The sequence below is a fragment of the Salmo trutta genome, chromosome 9, assembly GCF_901001165.1.
Source record: "Salmo trutta chromosome 9, fSalTru1.1, whole genome shotgun sequence".
Lineage (NCBI taxonomy): Eukaryota > Metazoa > Chordata > Actinopteri > Salmoniformes > Salmonidae > Salmo > Salmo trutta.
Genome location: NC_042965.1, coordinates 39992452 through 40020084, shown reverse-complemented (window position 1 = coordinate 40020084; position 27633 = coordinate 39992452). Strand labels below are relative to the sequence as shown.

General features: G+C 42.3%; 1 protein-coding gene across 8 annotated transcripts in view; it reads left to right on the top strand.

Moving 5' to 3' along the window:
* Window positions 1–27633, top strand: part of LOC115200542 (amyloid-beta A4 precursor protein-binding family A member 1) — a 136733-nt gene that overhangs the window by 28190 nt on the left and 80910 nt on the right. For all 8 annotated transcript variants that reach the window (XM_029763679.1, XM_029763676.1, XM_029763675.1 and 5 more), the window contains exon 2: window positions 19865–20039. The gene's annotated coding sequence lies outside the window, so the exon portion shown is untranslated. The remainder of the gene's footprint in view (window positions 1–19864; window positions 20040–27633) is intronic.

Sequence of the window (27633 nt, the reverse complement as noted above, 5' to 3'; positions counted from 1 at the left end):
GGGGGGTAGGAGGAGGAGGAGGGGGGGGGAGGGAAGATATGAGCAGAGGAGGGAGGAGAGTAGAAAGGGGGGAGGGAGAGGAGAGCAGGTGACATGGAGAGGGTGACGGGGAAGGGAGAGGTGGGGGCAGGGAAGAGGGTGATGGGGGAAGGGAGAGGTGGGGGCAGGGAAGAGGGTGATGGGGAAGGGAGAGGTGGGGGCAGGGAAGAGGGTGATGGGGGAAGGGAAGAGGGATGTGGGGGCAGGGAAGAGGGATGTGTGGGAAGGGAGAGGTGGGGGCAGGGAAGAGGGTGATGGGGGAAGGGAGAGGTGGGGGCAGGGAAGAGGGTGATGGGGGAAGGGAGAGGTGGGGGCAGGGAAGAGGGTGATGGGGGAAGGGAGAGGTGGGGGAAGGGAAGAGGGTGATGGGGGAAGGGAGAGGTGGGGGCAGGGAAGAGGGTGATGGGGGAAGGGAGAGGTGGGGGCAGGGAAGAGGGTGATGGGGGAAGGGAGAGGTGGGGGAAGGGAAGAGGGTGATGGGGGAAGAGAGAGGTGGGGGCAGGGAAGAGGGTGATGGGGAAGGGAGAGGTGGGGGCAGGGAAGAGGGTGATGGGGAAGGGAAGAGGGATGTGGGGGCAGGGAAGAGGGATGTGGGGGCAGGGAAGAGGGTGATGGGGAAGGGAGAGGTGGGGGCAGGGAAGAGGGTGATGAGGTGGGGGCAGGGAAGAGGGTGATGGTGGAAGGGAAGAGGGATGTGGGGGCAGGGAAGAGGGTGATGAGGTGGGGGCAGGGAAGAGGGTGATGGTGGAAGGGAGAGGTGGGGGCAGGGAAGAGGGTGATGGGGAAGGGAGAGGTGGGGGCAGGGAAGAGGGTGATGGGGGAAGGGAAGAGGGATGTGGGGGCAGGGAAGAGGGATGTGGGGGCAGGGAAGAGGGTGATGGGGAAGGGAGAGGTGGGGGCAGGGAAGAGGGTGATGAGGTGGGGGCAGGGAAGAGGGTGATGGTGGAAGGGAAGAGGGATGTGGGGGCAGGGAGAGGTGGGGGCAGGGAAGATAGAAGACAGAAAGGAGAAATGTAAGGTCAACGAAGACATACAGAGAGGGAGAAAGAGGAGGATGAAGAAGAAGAGAGAGATTGTGTTGGCTTGAGGCAGGGAGTGACAGCAACAGTGCAGCCAGGTTAACAGAGAGAAAGGCAGTTGGACTGTAATACTCTAAACATGCATCTCAACCACTCACCAACGACCTCCATAGAGCCGTCAAACAGGAAAAACTCCAATACAGGAACAAGGTGGAATCCTATTAGACCGGCTCCAACGCTTGGCGCATGTGGCAGGGGCTATAGTCTATTACAGATTACAAAGGAAGACCCAATCGTGATCTGCCCAACGATGCCTCTCTACCAGATGAACTCAATGCATTTCATGCACGCTTCGACAATAACACAGAGCCGTGCATGATGGGCCCACCATCCCAGAGGACTGGGTGATCTCGCTCTCTCGCTCTCGCTCTCGCTCTCTCTCTCGCTCAGGCCGACATGAGTAGGGCTTTTAATCTGGTCAACACTCGCAAGGCCGCGAGGGCAGGACGGTATTCCAGGGTGCATCCGCAGACTAGCTAGCAGGCTTCTTCACGGTCATGTCCCAGTCTGTTAATCCCTACGTCTCAAGATGACCACCATCGTTCCTGTTCCCAAGAACTCTAAAACTACCTGCCGTTATGACTACCCACCCTGTGGCACTCACATCTGTAATCAGGAAGTGATGACTACCCACCCTGTAGCACTCACATCTGTAATCAGGAAGTGATGACTACCACCCTGTAGCACTCACATCTGTAATCAGGAAGTGATGACTACCACCCTGTGGCACTCACATCTGTAATCAGGAAGTGATGACTACCACCCTGTGGCACTCACATCTGTAATCAGGAAGTGATGACTACCACCCTGTAGCACTCACATCTGTAATCAGGAAGTGCTTTAAAAAGTTTGTCATAGCACACATCACACCTTCCTAATGTTGAGTTGCACTCTCCCCCTTTGCCCTCAGAACAGCCTCAATTCGTCAGGGCATGGACTCTACAAGGTATTGAAAGCATTCCACAGGGATGCTGGCCCATGTTGACTCCAATGCTTCCCACAGTTGTGTCAAGTTGGCTGGATGTCCTTTGGGTGGTGGACCATTCTTGATACACACAGGAAACTGTTGAGTGTGAAAAACCCAGCAGTCTTGCAGTTCTTGACACAAACAGGTGCTCCTGGCACCTACTACCATACCCTGTTCAAAGGCACTTACATATTTTATTTCTTGCCCATTCACCCTCTGAATGGCACACATATACAATCCATGTCTCAATTGTCTCAAGGCTTAAAAATCCTTCTTTAACCTGTCTCCTCCCCCTTGTCTACACTGATTGAAGTAAATTTAACAAGTGACATCAATAAAGGGATCATGTCAAGGAAAGAGCATGTGTTCTTAATGTTTTGTCCACTCAGTGTTATTACTATCACAGCGTTGTTGGGAAAGAGGTACACATGTCACTGTACTATTTTACACCTGGTGTATCCTGTGCACTTGAAACTTGAAACGCTATCTATCTTTCTCATAGTGGCTAGCGGACAACTACAGCACAGGAATGTCACGTTGCGTCGGAAATGGCACCCTATTCCCTAAATAGTACACTACTTTAGCCTCATAAGGCTCTGGACAGTTGTAGTGCACTATATAGGGAATAGGGAGCACTTTGGGACGCAATCACAGACAATGAGGTGTGATGGAAGTTAGAGGGCTGTCGGTGAGATCAAATGTGCTCTGCGGTGCTGTGGCTGTGCTGGAGAATAGCAGTAGGGGTGCGGCTTTAGGAGAGGCTCTCTTATTTTATGTTTTTATGTAACATTTATTTAACTAGGCAAGTCGGTTAAGAACAAATTCTTATTTACAATGACGGTCTGTCCCGGCCAAACCCGGACGACGCTGGGCCAATTGTGCGCCGCCCTATGGGGCTCCCAATCATGGCCAGATGTGATACAGCCTGGATTTGAACCAGGGCTGTAGTGACGCTTCTTGCACTGAGATGCAGTGGCTTAGACTGCTGCGCCACTCGGGAGCTCTACTTGGCAGATAGAGGCTGAAGGATGGAGCTGTGGCTCAGGGACACACAGAGTCTACGAGAGAGGTCTTTGCTCTCACATACACACAGATTTCCTGGGTGTTCTTTTCTCTCCCTGACTTCAAGGCTGTTTTTTTGTGCTTCTCGTTCACATCAGAACACAGAATAAAATGGAGGCGGGTGGTGCTGAAATAGCAGAGTGTAATTGACACGGACATTAGTCATTACTGTGGAGTTAAAGGAGACTCAGGCTCTATGTCTGTTTTCAACAGTCACATTGTACTGCGCTGTAGTGTAAGCCACCAGGAAGAAACACATAAACCAAATATGGATAATATCACTCCAGCTAAGATTAATTCAGCTTCACAGTTCTTTAGCTGTTGTGATGAAATTACATCTTTTTGTTATTAGGAATGCCTTTGCCAGAGGTAGTGAGGCTAGAACATGAAAGATCTTCCAATGACAGTATCTAGGAAACAGACAGACAGACAGACAGACAGATGTGTGTGTGTGTGTTTCTTTAGACCGTGTTCTTGATAGCTGTCTAAGAAACACTGTTGTTGTTCCCTTCAAGCATCTCTTCAGTGTTGATCTCCAACCCCAGTCTGAGACAACCCAGCGTTTGTTCCTGTCAGACAGTGCAGGGCAAACCTCTTCTGTCACCCCGCAGATGGTGTGTGTGTGTGTGAATATATGAATGAATGAGATGCTGCGTGTCTTCCGGACCCTGCTGTAACACACCCTGAGCTAAGCTGAGCTGACTTCAGAGATCCTGGACAGCCGTGTGTGTGTGTGTGAGTGACAGTTTGTTCATCGCCGCTTGTATGACTGTCTGTATTAGATCAATGGCAGAATATCTCTGTCCCCAAGGCCACTCTCTTTAGGTCATTGTCTCCTTCACACACTGTTTACGCTGTGTGATTACACGTCTGTATTTATAGTACTTATAAGACGCTGAGGGGGGTTTTCTATACTGTATTCATGCCCTGCTGTGAGTAGCTACAGTAGTTATGGTAACTTTAGTAGCTATAGTCGTTATGGTAACTATAGTAGTTAAACTAGTTATAGTAGTTACAGTAGTTATGGTAACTTTAGTAGCTATAGTAGTTATGGTAGCTATAGTAGCTGTAGTAGTAGTAGTTGTAGTAGTATTTGTAGTAGCTATAGTGACTAGTAGCTATAGCAGTTATAGTAGTTATCGTAGCTATGGTAGCTATAGCAGTTATAGTAGCTATAGCAGTTATAGTAGCTATAGCAGTTATTGTAACTATAGTAGCTATGGTAGCTATAGCAGTTATAGTAGCTATGGTAGCTATAGCAGTTATAGTAGCTATAGCAGTTATTGTAACTATAGTAGCTATGGTAGCTAAAGCAGTTATAGTAGCTATGGTAGCTATAGCAGTTATAGTAGCTATAGCAGTTATAGTAGCTATAGCAGTTATTGTAGCTATAGTAGCTATGGTAGCTATAGCAGTTATAGTAGCTATAGCAGTTATAGTAGCTATAGTAGCTATGGTAGCTATAGCAGTTATAGTAGCTATAGTAGCTATGGTAGCTATAGCAGTTATAGTAGCTATAGCAGTTATAGTAGCTATAGCAGTTATAGTAGCTATAGCAGCTATGGTAACTATAGTAGCTATAGTAGCTATGGTAGCTATAGCAGTTATAGTAGCTATAGTAGTTATGGTAACTATAGTAGTTATCGTAGCTATAGTAACTATAGTAGTTATAGTAACTATAGTAATTATAGTAGTTATGGTAACTATAGTAGTTATGGTAACTATAGTAGTTATGGTAACTATAGTAGTTATAGTAGCTATAGTAGTTATGGTAACTTTAGTGGCTATGGTAGCTACAGTAGCTTCAGTAGTAGTAGTTGTAGTATTTATAGTAGCTATAGTGACTAGTAGCTATAGCAGTTATATTGCTATAGTAGTTATAGTAGCTATAGCAGTTATAGTAGCTATAGCAGTTATAGTAGCTATAGCAGTTATAGCAGTTATAGTAGCTATAGTAGCTATGGTAGCTATAGCAGTTATAGCAGTTATAGCAGTTATAGCAGTTATAGTAGCTATAGCAGTTATAGTAGCTATAGCAGTTATAGTAGCTATAGCAGTTATAGTAGCTATAGCAGCTCTAGTAGCTATGGTAGCTATAGCAGTTATATTCGCTATAGCAGTTATAGTAGCTATAGCAGTTATAGTAGCTATAGTAGCTATGGTAGCTATAGCAGTTATAGTAGCTATAGTAGCTATGGTAGCTATAGTAGCTATGGTAGCTATAGCAGTTATAGCAGTTATAGTAGCTATAGCAGTTATAGTAGCTATAGCAGTTATAGTAGCTATAGCAGTTATAGTAGCTATAGCAGTTATAGTAGCTATAGTAGCTTTAGTAGTTATAGTAGTTATGGTAACTTTAGTAGTTATAGTAGCTATAGCAGTTATAGTAGCTATAGTAGCTATGGTAGCTATAGCAGTTATAGTAGCTATAGTAGTTATATTAGCTATAGTAGCTTTAGTAGTTATACTAGTTATGGTAACTTTAGTAGTTATAGTAGCTATAGCAGTTATAGTAGCTATAGTTGTTATATTAGCTATAGTAGCTTTAGTAGCTATAGTAGTTAGGGTAACTTTAGTAGTTTTAGTAACTATAGTAGTTCTAGTAGTTCTAGTAACTATAGTAGTTCTAGTAACTATAGTAGTTCTAGTAACTATAGTAGTTCAAGTAGTTCTAGTAGTTCTAGTAGTTCTAGTAACTATAGTAGTTCTAGTAACTATAGTGGTTATAGTAACTATAGTAGTTCTAGTAGTTCTAGTAACTATAGTAACTATAGTAGTTATAGTAGTTATAGTAACTATAGTAGTTATAGTAGTTATGGTAACTATAGTAGCTATATTAACTATAGTAGTTATAGTAACTAGAGTAGTTATAGTAGCTATAGTAGTTATAGTAACTAGAGTAGTTATAGTAGCTATATTAACTATAGTAGTTATAGTAACTAGAGTAGTTATAGTAGTTATGGTAACTATAGTAGCTATAATAACTATAGTAGTTATAGTAACTAGAGTAGTTATAGTAGCTATAGTAGTTATATTAGCTATAGTAACTATAGTAGTTATAGTAACTATTGTAACTATAGTAGCGATAGTAGCTAAAGTAACCATAGTATCTATAGTAACGATAGTAGCTATACTAATGATAGAAGCGATAGTAACTATAGAAGCAATAGTAGCTATAGTAACTATAGTAGCTATAGTAGATGTAGTAACTATAGTAGCTATAGTAGCTATAGTGACTATAGTAGCTATAGTAACTAGAGTAGATGTAGTAGCTATAGTAGCTATAGTAGATGTAGTAACTATAGTAGCTATAGTAGATGTAGTAACTATAGTAGCTATAGTAGATGTAGTAGCTATAGTAGATGTAGTAACTATAGTAGCTATAGTAGCTATAGTAGATGTAGTAACTATAGTAGCTATAGTAGATGTAGTAGCTATAGTAGATGTAGTAACTATAGTAGCTATAGTAGCTATAGTAGATGTAGTAACTATAGTAGCTATAGTAGATGTAGTAACTATAGTAGCTATAGTAGCTATAGTAGATGTAGTAACTATAGTAGCTATAGTAGCTATAGTAGCTATAGTAGATGTAGTAACTATAGTAGCTATAGTAGATGTAGTAGCTATAGTAGCTATAGTAGCTATAGTAACTATAGTAGCTATAGTAGCTATAGTAGATGTAGTAACTATAGTAGCTATAGTAGCTATAGTAGATGTAGTAACTATAGTAGCTATAGTAGCTATAGTATCTATAGTAACTAGAATAGATGTAGTAGCTATAGTAGCTATAGTAGATGTAGTAGCTATAGTAGCTATAGTAGATGTAGTAACTATAGTAGCTATAGTAGCTATAGTAGCTATAGTAACTATAGTAGCTATAGTAGATGTAGTAACTATAGTAGCTATAGTAGCTGTAGTAACTAGAGTAGCTATAGTAGCTATAGTAGATGTAGTAACTATAGTAGCTATAGTAGCTATAGTAGATGTAGTAACTATAGTAGCTATAGTAGCTATAGTAGCTATAGTAGATGTAGTAACTATAGTAGCTATAGTAGCTATAGTAACTAGAGTAGCTATAGTAGCTATAGTAGATGTAGTAACTATAGTAGCTATAGTAGCTATAGTAGATGTAGTAACTATAGTAGCTATAGTAGCTATAGTGACTATAGTAGCTATAGTAACTAGAGTAGATGTAGTAGCTATAGTAGCTATAGTAGATGTAGTAACTATAGTAGCTATAGTAGATGTAGTAACTATAGTAGCTATAGTAGATGTAGTAGCTATAGTAGATGTAGTAACTATAGTAGCTATAGTAGCTATAGTAGATGTAGTAACTATAGTAGCTATAGTAGATGTAGTAGCTATAGTAGATGTAGTAACTATAGTAGCTATAGTAACTATAGTAGCTATAGTAGATGTAGTAACTATAGTAGCTATAGTAACTATAGTAGCTATAGTAGCTATAGTAGATGTAGTAACTATAGTAGCTATAGTAGATGTAGTAACTATAGTAGCTATAGTAGATGTAGTAACTATAGTAGCTATAGTAGCTATAGTAGATGTAGTAACTATAGTAGCTATAGTAGATGTAGTAGCTATAGTAGCTATAGTAGCTATAGTAACTATAGTAGCTATAGTAGCTATAGTAGATGTAGTAACTATAGTAGCTATAGTAGCTATAGTAGATGTAGTAACTATAGCAGCTATAGTAGCTATAGTATCTATAGTAACTAGAATAGATGTAGTAGCTATAGTAGCTATAGTAGATGTAGTAGCTATAGTAGCTATAGTAGATGTAGTAACTATAGTAGCTATAGTAGCTATAGTAGCTGTAGTAACTATAGTAGCTATAGTAGATGTAGTAACTATAGTAGCTATAGTAGCTATAGTAACTAGAGTAGCTCTAGTAGCTATAGTAGATGTAGTAACTATAGTAGCTATAGTAGCTATAGTAGATGTAGTAACTATAGTAGCTATAGTAGCTATAGTAGCTATAGTAGATGTAGTAACTATAGTAGCTATAGTAACTAGAGTAGCTATAGTAGCTATAGTAGATGTAGTAACTATAGTAGCTATAGTAGCTATAGTAGATGTAGTAACTATAGTAGCTATAGTAGCTATAGTAGCTATAGTAGCTGTAGTAGCTATAGTAGCTATAGTAGATGTAGTAACTATAGTAGCTATAGTAGCTATAGTAGATGTAGTAACTATAGTAGCTATAGTAACTATTGTAGCTATAGTAACTATAGTAGCTATAGTAGCTATAGTAACTATAGTAGCTATAGTAACTAGAGTAGATGTAGTAGCTATAGTAACTATAGTAGCTATAGTAACTAGAGTAGATGTAGTAGCTATAGTAGCTATAGTAGATGTAGTAGCTATAGTAGATGTAGTAGCTATAGTAGATGTAGTAGCTATAGTAGATGTAGTAACTATAGTAGATGTAGTAACTATAGTAGCTATAGTAGATGTAGTAACTATAGTAGCTATAGTAGCTATAGTAGCTATAGTAGCTATAGTAACTAGAGTAGATGTAGTAACTATAGTAGCTATAGTAGCTATAGTAGATGTAGTAACTATAGTAGCTATAGTAGCTATAGTAGATGTAGTAACTATAGTAGCTATAGTAGCTATAGTAGCTATAGTAGATGTAGTAACTATAGTAACTATAGTAGATGTAGTAGCTATAGTAGATGTAGTAACTATAGTAGCTATAGTAGCTATAGTAGATGTAGTAACTATAGTAGCTATAGTAGATGTAGTAACTATAGTAACTATAGTAGCTATAGTAGCTATAGTAGCTATAGTAACTAGAGTAGATGTAGTAGCTATAGTAGATGTAGTAACTATAGTAGCTATAGTAGATGTAGTAACTATAGTAGCTATAGTAGCTATAGTAGCTATAGTAGCTATAGTAACTAGAGTAGATGTAGTAACTATAGTAGCTATAGTAGCTATAGTAGATGTAGTAACTATAGTAGCTATAGTAGCTATAGTGACTATAGTAGCTATAGTAACTAGAGTAGATGTAGTAGCTATAGTAGATGTAGTAACTATAGTAGCTATAGTAGCTATAGTAGATGTAGTAACTATAGTAACTATAGTAGCTATAGTAGATGTAGTAACTATAGTAGCTATAGTAGCTATAGTAGCTATAGTAGCTATAGTAACTAGAGTAGATGTAGTAGCTATAGTAGCTATAGTAGATGTAGTAGCTATAGTAGCTATAGTAGATGTAGTAACTATAGTAGCTATAGTAGCTATAGTAGATGTAGTAACTATAGTAGCTATAGTAGCTATAGTAGCTATAGTAGATGTAGTAACTATAGTAGCTATAGTAGCTATAGTAGATGTAGTAACTATAGTAGCTATAGTAGCTATAGTAGCTATAGTAGCTATAGTAGATGTAGTAGATGTAGTAACTATAGTAGCTATAGTAGCTATAGTAGATGTAGTAACTATAGTAGCTATAGTAGCTATAGTAGATGTAGTAACTATAGTAGCTATAGTAGTCATATTATATATACCACTGGGATGGGTCTATACTCTATGTGATGAACAAACATCACTATGTCATTCTATATTCCTCTCTTCCTCTGTCACTGTCTCTTAAACTGATCCTGGTGAACCAAAGGGGTGCACATTTTAGATTTTGCCTTAGCAATAGACCGCTGATTCAAATGAGCAACTCATCATCAAGCTTTGTGTGTATTGCAAAGGCAGAATGTGCATCCCATTTGGTGTATAATAATATATAATAGGATAAGAAACACAGATCTACCTAGTCTCTATGTAAATGGCTTGTTGTGAGCAGTAAGTGTTTGTTTTTTTACAATGACTGGAGTATCTGTACGGTGTCTGTCTTCAGAGACATGGCCCTCTGCTTTGGTTGCTTTTTCATTAGTCGAGAAGACAGTTGGTGCTTTATTCCCATTGGTGGACAGAGGTTTCTGTGTTAGACTTTCTGGGTGCATCTCAAAGTCCACACCTCATATCCTTTCCTTGAGATCCCTGAAATGAGAGGAGGAAGCCTTGGTAGACTATTGAGATCAATGAGAGGAGGCCATTTTAGACTATTAAGATCCGTCCCGTGTAAAGGTCACTTCCTTCACCTGCCGTCGCAGAAAGAGTCATTACTGAGGCGTCTCCATGACAACCCAGCAGCATGCCATGACAACGCCATAACAACCCAGCAGCAGCTCGCCCTGCATGGGGAGACTCAGCCAGGCCTGATCAGTGATAACAATAACACACTCTCTCTCTTTCACCCCGACTGACTCTTTTAGACAAATAGGAAATGAAGGAAACATTGGTACTGAAGTGTTATGGTCAGTATACAGTAAAAAAAAATGTAGGTATTTTAGGTCCTTTATGTCCAACATGTCATGAATGCAACTATCTTCAAGCAGATATGAATCCAATACAAATCAGAAATCTCAAACCCACCATAATATGTTTTGCTGCTTGGTCATACAGTATCTGTGGTCTATATGTGTCTTAAAGATACTTTAAAATGTCAACCTTATCTTATGTGACACTGTTTGGACCAGAGAGACAGAGTGTTTTTTCCCACCGCCTGACCCAGGGCTCCAGTCTGAGCAGCACTGGAGATGGATATGGTTAAATGACTTAATGTACAGCCCAGTGACCCAGCTCTACCTCAGTCCCTGCCTTCAGACTCAGACGAGACCTCCGATCAGTCTTGTCGTGACATGACTATCATTAATCTGATGTTGTTTAATGAGTTACTATCTCCCAACTTAAACTCTAAAGATACAGTTGAAGTCGGAAGTTTACATACACTTAGGTTGGAGTCATTAAAACTATTTTGTTCAACCACTCCACAAATGTCTTGTTAACAAACTATAGTTTTGGCAAGTCGGTTAGGACATCTACTTTGTGCATGACATAAGTCATTTTCCCAACAATTGTTTACAGACAGATTATTTCACTTATAATTCACTGTTTCACAATTCCAGTGGGTCAGAAGTTTACGTACACTAAGTTGACTGTGCCTTTAAACAGCTTGGAAAATTCCAGAAAATGATGTCATGGCTTTAGATGCTTCTGATAGGCTAATTGACATCATTTGAGTCAATTGGAGGTGTACCTGTGGATGTATTTCAAGACCTACCTTCAAATTCAGTGCCTCTTTGCATGACATCATGGGAAAATCTAAAGAAATCAGCCAAGACCTCAGAAAGAAATTGTAGACCTCCACAAGTCTGGTTCATCCTTGGGAGCAATTTCCAAATGCCGAAGGTACCACGTTCATCTGTACAAACAATAGTATGCAAGTATAAACACCATGGGACCACGCAGCCGTCATACCGCTCAGGAAGGAGACGTGTTCTGCCTCCTAAAGATGAACGTACTTTGGTGCGAAAAGTGCAAATCATTCCCAGAACTACAGCAAAGGACGCTGTGAAGATGCTGGAGGAAACAGGTACAAAAGTATCTATATCCACAGTAAAACGAGTCCTATATCGACATAACCTGAAAGGCCACTCAGCAAGGAAGAAGCCACTGCTCCAAAACCGCCATAAAAAAGCCATACTACGGTTTGCAACTGCACATGGGGACAAAGGTCGTATTTTTTGGAGAAATGTCCTCTGGTCTGATAAAACAAAAATAGAACTGTTTGGCCATAATGACCATCGTTATGTTTTGAGGAAATTGGGGGAGGCTTGCAAGCCGAAGAACACCATCCCAACCGTGAAGCACGGCGGTGGCAGCATCATGTTGTGAGGTGCATTGCTGCAGGAGGGACTGGTGCACTTCACAAAATAGATGGCATCATGAGGAAGAGAAATTATGTGGATATATTGAAGCAACATCTCAAGACATCATATAGGAAGTTAAAGCTTGGTCGCAAATGGACAATGACCTCAAGCATACTTCCAAAGTTGTCGCAAAATGGCTTAAGGACAACAAAGTCAAGGTATTGGAGTGGCCATAACAAAGCCCTGACCTCAATCCTATAGAAAATGTTTGGGCAGAACTGAAAAAGCGTGTGCGAGCAAGGAGACCTACAAACCTGACTCAGTTACACCAGCTCTGTCAGGAGAAATGGGCCAAAATTCACCCAACTTATTGGGGGAGGCTTGTGGAAGGCTACCCGAATTGTTTGACCCAATTCTACTAAATACTAATTGAGTGTATGTAAACTTCTGACCCACTTGGAATGTGACGAAAGAAATAAAAGCTGAAATAAATCATTCTCTCTACTATTATTCTGACATTTCACATTCTTAAAATAAACTGGTGATCCTAACTGACCTTGGAGAGGGAATTTTTACTAGGATTAAATGTCAGGAATTGTGAAAAACTGAGTTTAAATGTATTTGGCTAAGGTGTATGTAAACTTCCGACTTCAACTGTACATTGATATCAATAACAGTCACTTATTAGTCATTACCTCATCAGTCTCATTCTGAACGTCGCAGAATCCTTGGATCCACAAGAACCCTAGCCCTATTTGATGAATCAGCAATGCACAAATGATCTTAATTATTTATTTACTAACTAACTAAACAATAACACAGAATACATACACTTACCTGAGATAAAAGTCCCTAGTGGACGGACAAAATATGACTGCTTGTTACACTATGGAAAGGGGTGGGGAAAAATAAAGAGAGGGAGAGACGAACCGAGTCAATTTATCGTACATTTGGACACTACGCTCACAGTAACCAGAATACTTAGCACCCTAACCACCGCTCATTCGGATTAGAACCGCAATATATATTCACGAGTAGCTGTCGTCTCTCTTTTGAAACCGATCCGTCTATGGGTAGTGGCTTGATGTAAGGCCCTGGTTGTCCACCAGAGGTCACAATGTCCTTAGTTGTAGAGATTCTCTGGTCTTGGAGTGTTCGTTAGATAGTAGATACTTCAAACGTACTAATGGGTGTTTTGGAGGGATTTTTTCTTCTCACCTCGTGTCTTTTAGTCAGTTCAAGGACCACTTTCTACATGCACAGCTGTAGACTGTGAATGTTTCTGGGCACCTAGGTGATGTTATCTTCTTCTGTACAGATTGAGAATTTCTGAGATTCCCCATTTCAAACGTATGGACTACCGTCCCACATTTTCTGGTCTGTAGAGATTAAACCATTTCGTAATGTTCAGCTCACACTGTACGTCAGGCTGGTCTCAGTACAAAGTTTCTATGCATTTCAACATGTAGACCACGGCCACACGTCCTTTTGGTCTGTATGTTAATTCTTAGCGAGTCCTTTTAAGCACCCTGGCAAAAGGGGGTGTTCGGTTATGCTGACAGGAACTCTGAGCTCACTTGGGCGTGGCTACTTTCTGGGCACAAGTTTATATGAAAAGCAACTATCTAATTTAGAAGGCTAAAATCACATTGCTATCTTTACAAAAGTATTTTCATATTTAATAACATATTTACAACATTTACAACATTTAGATGTAAACTTGATACTTGATACACTTTCAGAGTTACAGTTACTTTGTCATACCGTCCTTAATGACATCACAAAAGAATAAACCATATGACAGTTTGATGAATTTGCAGTCTACAAATGATTTGTAATGATGTTCTGGCCCCCTGACCATCCCCTCAAGAACAAAATCACTCTCGGAAGAAGGGCCTCTTTTGTTATCTCTTGAGTAGGACTGAACAGTTATACACAGTCTGGAGGAACAGTTATACACAGTCTGGAGGGACAGTTATACACAGCCTGGAGGGACTAAACAGTTATACACAGCCTGGAGGAACTGAACAGTTATACACAGCCTGGTGGAACTGAACAGTTATACACAGTCTGGAGGAACAGTTATACACAGTCTGGAGGGACTGAACAGTTATACACAGCCTGGTGGAACTGAACAGTTATACACAGCCTGGTGGAACTGAACAGTTATACACAGTCTGGAGGAACTGAACAGTTATACACAGCCTGGAGGGACAGTTATCCTCTCTAGGGTATGTGGGACGAAATCGTCCCACCTACTCAACAGCCAGTGGAATCCCGTGGCGCGTTATTCAAATACCTTAGAAATGCTATTACTTCAATTTCTCAAACATATGACTATTTTACACCATTTTAAAGACAAGACTCTCGTTAATCTAACCACACTGTCCGATTTCAAAAAGGCTTTACAACGAAAGCAAAACATTAGATTATGTCAGCAGAGTACCCAGCCAGAAATAATCAGACACCCATTTTTCAAGCTAGCATATAATGTCACATAAACCCAAACCACAGCTAAATGCAGCACCAACCTTTGATGATCTTCATCAGATGACACCCCTAGGACATTATGTTATACAATACATGCATGTTTTGTTCAATCAAGTTTATATTTATATCAAAAACCAGCTTTTTACATTAGCATGTGACGTTCAGAACTAGCATTCCCACCGAACACTTCCGGTGAATTTACTAAATTACTCACGATAAACGTTCACAAAAAACATAACATAACAATTATTTTAAGAATTATAGATACAGAACTCCTTTATGCAATCGCTATGTCCGATTTTAAAATAGCTTTTCGGCAAAAGCACATTTTGCAATATTCTGAGTAGATAGCCCAGCCATCATGGCTAGCTATTTTGAACCCCACCAAGTTTGGCCCTCACCAAACTCCGATTTACTATTAGAAAAATGTGATTACCTTTGCTGTTCTTCGTCAGAATGAACTCCCAGGACTTCTACTTCAATAACAAATATTGGTTTGGTTCAAAATAATCCATAGTTATGTTCAAATATCCTCTGTTTTGTTCGTGCGTTGAAGACACTATCCGAAGGGTGATGAAGGGTGACGCGCCCGACGCGTTTCATGACAAAATTTTTTGAAATATTCCATTACCGTACTTCCAAGCATGTCAACCGCTGTTTAAAATCAATTTTTATGCGATTTTTCTCGTAAAAAAGCGATAATATTCCGACCGGGAAACCCTGTTTTAGTTCAAAGACGAAAAAATAAAAACATGGTGTCGCCTCGTGCACGTGCCTCAGTCTCATGGTTCTCTGATCGACCACTATCCAAATGTGCTACTGTTTTTCAGCCAGGGCCTGCAAAGGCATCATTCAGCGTTTTGCCGCCTTCTGAGAGACTATGGGAGCCGTAGGAAGTGTCACGTTACAGCAGAGATCCTCAGTTTTCAATAAAGAGAGTGTAGAAGCCCAAGAAATGGTGAGGCCACTTCCTGTAAGGAATCTTCTCAGGTTTTTGCCTGCCATATGAGTTCTGTTATACTCACAGACACCATTCAAACAGTTTTAGAAACTTTAGTGTGTTTTCTATCCAAAGCCAATAATTATATGCATATTCTAGTTTCTGGGCAGTAGTAATAACCAGATTAAATCGGGTACGTTTTTTATCCGGCCGTGCAAATACTGCCCCCTACCCTAGAGAGGTTATACACAGCCTGGAGGAACAGTTATACACAGTCTGGTGGAACAGTTATACACAGTCTGGTGGAACTGAACAGTTATACACAGTCTAGAGGAACAGTTATACACAGCCTGGAGGAACAGTTATACACAGTCTGGTGGAACAGTTATACACAGTCTGGTGGAACAGTTATACACAGTCTGGAGGGACTGAACAGTTATACACAGTCTGGAGGGACTGAACAGTTATACACAGCCTGGAGGGACTGAACAGTTATACACAGTCTGGAGGAACTGAACAGTTATAAACAGCCTGGTGGAACTGAACAGTTATAAACAGCCTGGTGGAACTGAACAGTTATAAACAGCCTGGAGGAACTGAACAGTTATACACAGCCTGGTGGAACTGAACAGTTATAAACAGCCTGGAGGAACTGAACAGTTATACACAGCCTGGAGAGACTGAACAGTTATACTACAGGAAAAGGAGGACCGAGCACGCCCCCATTCTCATCGACGGGGCTGTAGTGGAGCTGTTTGAAAGCTTTAAGTCCACATCAACAACAAACTAGAATGTTCCAAATACACAAAGACAGTCGTGAAGAGGGCACGACAAAGCCTATTCCCCCACAGGAAACTAAAAAGATTTGGCATGGGTCCTGAGATCCTCAAAAGGTTCTACAGCTGCAACATCGAGAGCATCCTGACTGGTTGCATCACTGACTGGTACGGCAATTGCTCGGCCTCCGACCACAAGGCACTATAGAGGGTAGTGCGTACGGCCCAATACATCACTGGGGCTAAGCTGCCTGCCATCCAGGACCTCTACACCAGGCGGTGTTAGAGGAAGGCCCTAAAAATTGTCAAAGACCCCAGCCACCCCAGTCATAGACTGTTCTCTCTACTACCGCATGCCAAGCGGTACCGGAGTGCCAAGTCTAGGACAAAAAGGCTTCTCAACAGTTTTTACCCCCAAGCCATAAGACTCCTGAACATGTAATAAAATGGCTACCCGGACTATCTGCACTGTGTGCCCCCCCCAACCCCTCTTATTACGCTACTGCTACTCTCTGTTTATCTTATATGCATAGTCACTTTAACTATACATTCATGTACATACTACCTCAATTGGCCCGACCAACCAGTGCTCCCGCACATTGGCTAACCGGGCTATCTGCATTGTGTCCCACCACCCGCCACACACCACCCGCCAACCCCTCTTTTACGCTACTGCTACTCTCTGTTCATCATATATGCATATTCATTTTAACCATATCTACATGTACATACTACCTCAATCAGCCTGACTAACTGGTGTCTGTATGTAGCCTCGCTACTTGTATAGCCTCGCTACTGTATATAGCCTGTCTTTTTACTGTTGTTTTATTTCTTTACTTACCTATTGTTCACCTAACACCTTTTTTGCACTATTGGTTAGAGCCTGTAAGGAAGAATTTCACTGTAAGGTCTACACCTGTTGTATTCAGCGCACGTGACAAATAAACTTTGATTTGATTTGATACACAGCCTGGTGGAACAGGGACTGGTAGGGACAGAAAAAGACAGAGAGGAGAGGGCAGGTTGGCATTCATTGTCATGAATCTTGCCCTGGAGGCAGCACTGCATTGGTCATCACAAAGTCATCAAATCATCACAAAGGTTTACTTTGTCACAAAGTAAACCTAACCCTAACCTTAAATGAAGACCAAAAAACTCTGTTTTGTTTTCATACATTTTTACGATGTAGCCAATTTTGACCCATCTCGCTGAAATCGCTCAGTTCTAACTACAGGACAAGATTCATGACAATAAACGTCAACCTGCGAGAAGTGGAGAGCTCTGCTACTCTGAAGTGGAGAGCTCTGCTACTCTGTGCTGTGAAGTGGAGTGCTCTGCTACTCTTTGCTGTGAACTGGAGAGCTCTGCTACTCTGTGCTAAGAAGAGGAGTGCTCTGCTACTCTGCTTGGCCCCAGTGATGTACTGGGCCGTACGCACTACCCTCTGTAGCGCCTTGCGGTCCGATGCCGAGCAGTTTCCATACCAGGTGGTGATGTAACCAGACAGGATGCTCTCGATGGTGCAGCTGTATAATTGTTTTAGGATCTGAGGACCCATGCAAAATCTTTTCAGTCTCCTTTCGGGGGAATAGGCATTGTTGTGCCCTCTTCACGACTGTCTTGGTGTGTTTGGACCATGGTAGTTTGTTGGTGATGTGGACCAACGAACTCGAAGCTCTCTTCTTTTCCTGTAGTCCACAATCATCTCCTTTGTCTTGATCACATTGAGGAAGAGGTTGTTGTCCTGGCACCACACTTCCAGGTCTGTCTCATCGTTGTCTGTGATCAGGCTTACCACTGTTGTGTCATCAGCAAACTTAATGATGGTGTTGGAGTCGTGCTTGGCCATGCAGTCATAGGTGAACAGGAAGTACAGGAGGGGACTAAGCACACACCCCTGAGTAAGGCGGATGTGTTGTTGTCTACCCTTACCACCTGGGGGCGGCCTGTCAAGAAGTCCAAGATCCAGTTGCAGAGGGAGGTGTTTAGTCCTAGAGTCTTGAGCTTAGTGATGAGCTTTGAGGGCACTATGGTGTTGAACGCTGAGCTGTAGTCAATGAACAGCATTCCCACGTAGGTGTTCCTGGGATAATGGTGTTGATGTGAACCATGACCAGCCTTTCAAAGCACTTCATGGCTACAGACATGAGTGCTACGGGTCAGTAGTCATTTAGACATGTTCATTTGGCGTTCTTGGGCACAGGGCCTATGGTGGTCTGCTTGAAACATGTTGGTATTACAGACTCAATCAGGGACATGTTGAAAATGTCAGTGAAGACACCTGCCAGTTGGTCAGCGCATGCTTTGAGTACACGTCCTGGTAATCAGTCTGGCCCTGCGGCCTTGTGAATGTTGACCTTTTTAAAGGTCTTACTCACATAGGCTACAGAGAACATGATCACAAAGTTGTCCGGAATAGCAGGTGCTCTCATGCATGCTTCAGTGTTACCTGCCTCGAAGCGCACATACAAGTAATTTAGCTCGTCTGGTATGCTCGTGTCACTGGGCAGCTCGCAGCTGGGCTTCTGTTTGTAGTCCGTAATAGTTTGCAAGCCCTGCCACGTCCGACGAGCGTCAGAGCCGGTGTAGTAGGATTTAATCTTAGTCCTGGACTTGATGCTTTGCTTTTTGTCAAACGGCAGTCAAGCATCGATCATGTCACCAGAATAAGACCCTCGATATTTATTGGAAAAGAGCATCAAGCGCGTCATCTTGCACTTTCACCACCCTGTGAAGTTCATCATAAATTATTTCATCTGTAGCCTAATAAACTGCATGGTTTCCAGAGTCGTAGTGGGAGGACCACACACCATATCATCGCCTGACTCCAAGTTAACTTCGATATGATGGTTATTATATCAATATTTTAGCATAAAGGCATTTCCAACGCCATTTCTTGCATAATACATTTTATCGCCAAGAAAACATACCACCATGTCAAACATACAATTGATCTGTTGGCATTTAGAAAATTGTACCAAAACTTCCTGTTTCCATCACAGATGTTGTGATTTTTGTTTTAATACGGTGTGACTTTACTCGCATAAAAACTGTGGATGGAAACGTGGTTAGTGATTCACATTGCTCTGTTTTCTGTCTCAACTCATCTAATGGATGCTCTGCTCTCTGTCTCAACTCATCTAATGGATGCTCTGCTCTCGTTCTCAACTCATCTAATGGATGCTCTGCTCTGCTCTCTGTCTCAACTCATCTAATGGATGGGAACTTTATCAAAGCCCAGACTAGACTCTTTCTGTTGTTATCCGCTCCGTGGAAATCTAGGTTATGGCTCTCTATTGAGTCACAGACATCACATATTGCCTTGACAAATTGGATGAGAGTGTGTGTGTGTGTGTGTGTGTGTGTGTGTGTGTGTGTGTGTGTGTGTGTGTGTGTGCGTGTGCGCGTGAATTCTAGTTCAGAGTCACACTGTTTCATCTGTCAAAAAGCCACAGAAGTCACATCATCAAGCCTGAGATTTAACAACGACAGAAGAGGCTGATTCTCCCCTGCCTCTCTGCCTCTCACTGCTGTTCCACGGCTCTGCTAGGATTACTGCAGATTGGACATCTAAGAGACAAACTTGAGCTGTTCTGTGTGTGTCTCTGCCGATGGGATATATAGCTTGTTTCAATTGTTTGTATTGTAGTGCTTTCGTGTGTGTGTGTGTGTGTGTGTGTGTGTACACCCATTTTCATCTGTTTATCTGTTTTTCCACCCACTCTTCTCTTTCAATAGATCCTCTTTTCTCTCTCCTCTAATCTGTTGTCCTCTTGTCTGTGTTGTAGGCTGGAGCTGCTGTGATCTGAGGCACTGTCCCTACATGCCTGTACCAGTCTAAGGACTCCAGTAGTTGCTTTCAACCACCATCTCCACATTACCACAGAACCATAGGGTCCAACCGTGGCCTCTGCTCCAAGGAGCCACCTAACCACCCTCCACACCCATAGATGGTTCTAGAAGGTGAGTCTCTGTCTGCCACCTCATTCCTGTTGGTATACTCTGAAGATGCTTTCCTTCCTTCCCTACGTCCTCCCTTCCTTCCCTACTTCCTTATTTCCCTAATTTCTTCCTTCCCTCCTTCCTTCCTCTTAATTCTTCTTAATATGATTGATAAATACTGCACAATTTAAACACTTTCCCCAAAGCACGTGTAAATATTAGACTATAAATTGTGCCTTCCTGTATTATAACTATGCTAAAATGTTTATTCTATTCTACTGATCCATTTACTTTATATTCATATTATTATATTTGATTATTACTTATTGTTGTTGCATTGTCGAAAACGAACATGCAAGTAAGCATTTTGTTGAACGACGTTTACCATTTATATCCTTCACATACGTGTCACGGCAATCTGAATGATTGGACCAAAATGCAGCGTCTGTTTCGTTTCACATATTTATTAGACCGTGAAACTTAATGCGATATCAAAGTAAACTTAAGGACAAAACAACAAACCATGACGCAGGAGGAACAAACACACTCACAAAATATAATCATCCACAAAACACAAGTGGGACAAACAGCAACTTAAATATGACCTCCAATTAGAGACAACAACAACCGGCAACCAACCTAGAAATACAAAACTAGAAACTAAACATAGAAATACAAAAACTGACAAACACCCCCTGTCACGCCCTGACCTACTCTACCTTAGAATATAACAACTTACTAAGGTCAGGACGTGACAGTACCCCCCCCCCCCAAAGGTGCGGACTCCGACCGCACCTACAAAACCAACAACAAAACCCCCCTAAACAACAAACCCCCCTCCCAAAAAAACACAACACAAAGGGAGGGTAGGGTGGGTGACTAATGTCTATGGCGGTGGCTCTGGTTCCGGGCGTAGTACCCCCACCGCCCGCTGATCCCCCCCGCTTCTGTATTTCCGGAGGAACCAGACCATGGATCATCGCCGTAGGCTTCGGACCGCCAAGACTCCGGGCTGCAGACCGCCGTTGAAGACTCCGGACTGGGGGGGGCGTCGCTGGAGGCTCCGGACTGGGGGGGGCGTCGCTGGAGGCTCCGGACTGGGGGGGGGGGGTGTTGCTGGAGGCTCCGGACTGGGGGGGGGCGTCGCTGGAGGCTCCGGACTGGGGGGGGGCGTCGCTGGAGGCTCCGGACTGGGGGGGGGGGGGTGTCGCTGGAGGCTCCGGACTGGGGGGGGGCGTCGCTGGAGGCTCCGGACTGGGGGGGGCGTCGCTGGAGGCTCCGGACTGGGGGGGGGGGGGTGTCGCTGGAGGCTCCGGACTGGGGGGGGGGCGTCGCTGGAGGCTCCGGACTGGGGGGCGTCGCTGGAGGCTCCGGGCTGAGGGGCATCGCTGGAGGCTCCGGGTTGAGGAGCGTCGCTGGAGGCCTGATGCATGGGACTGGCATAGGAGGCGCCAGACTAGTAACACGCACCTCAGGGCGAGTGCGAGGAGGAGGCACAGGACGTACTGGGCTCCGGAGGCGCACCGGAGGTCTGGAGCTTAGAGCTGGCACAACCCGTCCTGGCTGGATGGGTTATTTGAGCCAAGCAAGGGCGGAGCGCCGGCACAGGACGAACTGGGCTGTGCTGGGGAATGCGGGGTACCGTGCGTGGAGCAGGTGTAGGATATCCTGGGCCGAAGAGCCGCACTGGAGACCAGATACGTTGAGCCGGCGCACTTCTTCCTGGCTGCCGGCCAACTCTCGCATGGCAACGTTGAGGAGCTTGTACCGACCGCACCAGACTGTGAGTGCGTATGGGCGACATAGTGCGCATCACACCATACTGCATTGCTCGCCCCTCTGCACGCCCGCTCCGCAGTGCCCTTTCCGCCAGTACCTCTCTCCGGAATCTAGCGTCGAGCTCCGCACTTGACTCCCTGACTGGCTCCGGTTTACTCCATGGCTTACTCCATGGCTCTCTCCGATACGCCCGGGAAGTTAGGTCAGGGCTCCCCCCTGACCTCGACAAACTCCCCGTATGCCCCTTCCCCAAAAAAAGTTTTTGGGGCTGCCTCTCCGCCTTGCCTATTGGAGGATACAGCGCTTCATAATATTGTCGCTCCCTCTTGGCTTCCTCTAATTCCTCCTTCGGACGATGATACTCTCCAGCCTGGCTCCAAGGTCCCTTCCCATCCAGGATTTCTTCCCACGACTCCAGGTACCTTCTTTCACGCTGCTTGGTCCTTTTACGGTGGGTGATTCTGTCACGGCTGTCTGAATGATCGGACCAAAATACAGCGTCTGTTTCGTTCCACATATTTATTAGACCGTGAAACTTAATGCGATATCAAAGTAAACTTAAGGACAAAACAACAAACCGTGGCGCAGGAGGAACAAACACACTCACAAAATATAATCACCTACAAAACACAAGTGGGACAAACATCAACTTAAATATGACCTCCAACTAGAGACTACGACAACCGGCTGCCTCTAATTGGAGGTCATGCCAAACAAAAACCAACCTAGAAATACAAAACTAGAAACTAAACATAGAAATACAAAAACGGACAAACACCCCCTGTCACGCCCTGACCTACTCTACCTTAGAAAATAACAACTTACTATGGTCAGGAAGTGACAATAAGACTAATAAAACGTGAACCTTTTTCTCTGCTACCTGCTTAGAGTTTATTGGAAGGAAATAGAGGTTCCTTCTGTATTTACAAAAAAAAACTAACAGCATGAAAGCCTTCATCAAAGGACTTTAGTTGATTTAATAAAAATAATAAGCACAAATATTTTATTGACCTCATTTTCCTGAAAATATCTTGTACGTTCAGTTTGTGCTTCCAATCAAACAGCTTGGTTGGACTTTCTGCCAGATAGAAACAATGATAATGTAGACTTTTCCCTTTACTGCAGGGAATTTCACCAGCCAATGATTGGAATGATTGGATAGAGAGAAATGTTTAGCGAGAGATACTGTAAATGTGTGTGTGACGTGTTCTGTGATGCCTCATTAACTTGGTTTAGACTGTGGAGGGTCCTCTCTCTTGCTATGTCACTCACTCACTCACTCACTCACTCAGTCACTCACTCACTCACTCACTCTGCCAAGTGTGTTGACTGTTACATCTACAGGTTATAGGTACTAGAGACGGACTAGCCTCAGAGTTAATAAACTGTTAAATGACTGGTCAAGGGATCTCACACACACACACACACACACACACACACACACACACACACCACTGTAGGCCCTATAGCGTTAGCTCTGGCTCTTACTCAGTGGGCAGATGGTACTCGGCCGTAGTGTTTTAGTATATTATAGAGTAATGTGTTTTTATAGTATTTGTCTATCTGTTGTCCTGCTGTTGGTGCCATCTGCAGCCTCTACTGCCTCATAATGAACATTCTATAGTATCTGTCTGTTGTCCTGCTGTTGGTGCCATCTGCAGCCTCTACTGCCACATACTGAACATTCTATAGTATCTGTCTGTCGTCCTGCTGTTGGTGCCATCTGCAGCCTCTACTGCCTCATACTGAACATTCTATAGTATCTGCCCATCTACAGTTGAAGTCAGAAATGTACATAGACTTAGGTTGGAATCATTAAAACTCATTTTTCAACTACTCAACACATTTCTTGTTAACAAACTATAGTTTTGGCAAGTCGGTTAGGACATCTACTTTGTGCATGACACAGGTCATTTTTCCAACAATTGTTTGCAGACAGATTATATCACTTATGATCCACTGTATCACAATTCCAGTGGGTCAGAAGTTTACATACACTAAGTTGACTGTGCCTTTAAACAGCTTGGAAAATTCCAGAAAATGATGTCATAGCTTTAGAAGCTTCTGATAGGCTAATTTACATTTTGAGTCAATTGGAGATGTACCTGTGGATATATTTCTAGGCCTACCTTCCAACTCAGTGCCTCTTTGCCTGACATCATGGGAAAATCAAAAGAAATCAGCCAAGACCTCAGAAAATAAATTGTAGACCTCCACAAGTCTGGTTCATCCTTGGGAGCAATTTCCAAATGCCTAAAGGTACCACGTTCATCTGTACAAACAATAGTACACAAGTATAAACACCAGGGGACCACGCAGCCGTCATACCGCTCAGGAAGGAGACGCGTTCTGTCTCCTAGAGATGAACGTACTTTGGTGCGAATCAATCCCAGAACAACAGCAAAGGACCTTGTGAAGATGCTGGAGGAAACAGGTACAAAAGTATCTATATCTGTCACGGCTGTTTGAATGATCGGACCAAAATGCAGCGTCGGTTTCGTTCCACATATTTATTGGATTGTGAAACTTAATGCGATACAAAAATAAACTGAAGGAACAAAACAACAAACTGTGACGCTGGAGGAACAAACACACTCACAAAATATAATCACCCCAAAACACAAGTGGGACAAACAGCAACTTAAATATGACCTCCAATTAGAGACAACGACAACCGGCTGCCTCTAATTGGAGGTCATGCCAAACAAAAACCAGCCTAGAAATACAAAACTAGAAACTAAACAGAAATTCAAAAACGGACAAACACCCCCTGTTACGCCCTGACCTACTCTATCATAGAAAATAACAACTTGCTATGGTCAGGACGTGACAGTACCCTCCCAAAGGTGCGGACTCCGACCGCACCTACAAAACCAACAACACAACCCCCCTAAACAACACCCCCCCCCCAAAAAAAAACACACAAAGGGAGGGTAGGGTGGGTGACTAATGTCTATGGCGGCGGCTCTGGTTCTGGGCGTATTACCCCCACCGCCCGCTGATCCCCCCGCTTCTGTATGTCCGGAGTGTGTATGTCCGTTTTAGCTTCACTGTCCAAATAAATACGGATGGAATTGTAGGATATTCCTTCTGATTCAGAGAGGTTGAGCTGCTTTTCAGGTGGTGTATTTAATGAGCGTCTCATATTACGATTGCTGACTTGATCAGTTTAGCCTTTTAGATCACACATTGATTAATATTACATGGATAGGGGGTCCCTGGTTCTCGATCAGCACTCCGACTCTGAGACGCTTGATACATACGACCCCTAATCTGATTTGATCTGCAGAGAGGAAACAGAGGAAACCGAGTTGAAAGAGAGAGGAAACTGAGAGAGAAAACCGAGTGGGAAGCAGAGAGGAAACAGTATGCACCAGTTTGTCCATCTCAAGAGGAGACATATCTGTCCTGGTGGCCATGGGGAGGAATAAGGAATGGATGTTGTGAAATATTGATTCTCAATCTCTTGCCTCTGCAGTCAATTACATTTTTGCAATGCATGCTGGGAATCATCCTGTGAGGAGATAGCGGAGGGTCTGAGTCACTAGAGCCTGCCTGGCGTTATAGGAAATAAATAACCATGAAAGATATACCAAAATAATGTCATTTTTATTCATGTTTGATTCACTGTGTATCGTGTGTGCAGTAGACAGAGTTGTACTTTAGCGGTACACACAGCTTGGATTCGAGAGACCCCTGCCACTGTGAACATCTTTTCCATCTTTAACTAATGAAACTAATGCAAAATTCTTTCATAGGAGCTGATGGTGTGTTTCCTGTCTGAGTGTGTTTGTGGGGTTGGATCTATTTTAGCACAATGCTCCAGTTACTTTTTAACATCCAAAGTAGAAAAGCCGAGAGGCTTTTGTACAGATTTTAGTTGAATGGCGGGAACCCGAGATTTACGGCCAAAAACCACTCCCTTCTCCCAGGATAAATAACTGTGAGAAACCAGTAAATTATAATACATTATTTATAAACAAGATGGCGTAAAATGTAACTGTTAAATTATATGCGATGTCTAAATATGGCTTCTCTACGGCCTCTGCATGATGAATCATCAACGCTCAGGGTGGGGACAGACAGCCCATCTCAGTATGGAGAGCAGTTCACAATACATGTAGACCTATCATCTCAAAATGTAGACCTATCCTCTCATCATGGGAACTTTTTTTCTTGTGACAGGTAGGTCTACATTTGCTACAACATAGTCTATTGTAATATAAAGACATAATGCACGTCTAATTGACCCATTTCCAGCATTGCTTTCGGGGGTCACCTTGTTTTTTTAAATGGTAAAGATTATTATTGTTTTAATTGCAGCTGCAGAGTTTTGAAACAGCCTATCTCTCAAATATTGTTGCTTTAAAGCAGTGCACGCGCTAGCACTCTCTCTCTGTCTTTCTCTCTCTGCATCAACTCCATTCAAATTGCATCTAAAATAGATCATCCTGTTCTAGACTGATATATAGCCCTATATGTGACCGACCCCCTCGATTCGGTCTTATGTAGCAACATTTAAAATTGTGTTTTTTACATTGGATAAAATTAGAGAATCAGAGCTAGAAAATGGTATATCAGACGCTACAGTTGAAGAACAATGGGAAAGTAATTCTGCTTTGAAAGTTGATAAACGATTAACCCCACTTTTGAGAAAATGGCCTTTGAATGTTTTGGTACACCTACTGGAGAGCTCTTCTTTGTCTACACCCATTCAGCATCGTTCACACTGTCTTAACACTTTTTGGGTTACTACATGATTCCATATGTGTTATTTCATAGTTTTGATGTCTTCACTATTATTCTACAATGTAGAAAATAGTAAAGTAAAGAAAAACCCTTGAATGAGAAGGTGTGTCCAAACTTTTGACCGGTAGTGTAAGTTTCTAATTGAGTCAGAAAGTCATTTAAAGCATACTGTTGGTTAGCTAGCAAATGCTAGATGGCTGGCTCGCTAGCTAACATTACATGTATGATCTGTGTAGTTATATTATTTGAATCAGAAATCCATTTGCATTGCTAGTTATTGGCATTTTCGATTTTGTTAGCTTTAGCTACCTGCAGCTATGACAATGTTTGTATTGGTAGTAGTATGAGTTGGGGTTATGCCGGTTCATTATTTAGCAATTTACAATTACAATTTATAATTTAATTATTTACCTAGCTAGCTACATGTCTGAACAAAAGATTCCACTTCAGATGGATTATTGCATGACCCATCAAATTAGCAGATGTGCCTGTAGCTCAGTTGGTAGAGCATGGTGTTTGCAACGCCAGGGTTGTGGGTTCGATTCCCACGGGGGCCCAGCACAGAAAAAAAATGTATGAAATTGTATGAAATGTATGCATTCACTACTGTAAGTCGCTCTGGATAAGCGCGTCTGCTAAATGACTAAAATGTAAATGTGATTATGGACATCGATTGTATTTCATGAACATGTCTAGACAATAGTGATCCCTCTACTTAGCTAGATGTGGCTGGGGGTTGGTTATAGCATTTCTTTCACATGACCCATCAATTTAGACAAGTGTTTCGGGTAAGCATCATCTAATAACGATCAAATATTAATAAAATATCTTTATCTGGACACCTTTTCTGTTTTTGATATTGCTATGCAAGTACTATCACTGTACCGTTTACACCTTCTGTATGCTGTGCATGTGACAAATAAACGTAGATTTTATTTGATATAGCATGTTTACCACATGGACTTACATGAATTATTAAAGAGATGGGTGGGACTAAGGCTTAAACAAATCAAAATATATTTTATATTTGAGATTCTTCAAAGTAGCCATCCTTTGTCTTGATGACAGCTTTGCACACTATTGGCAT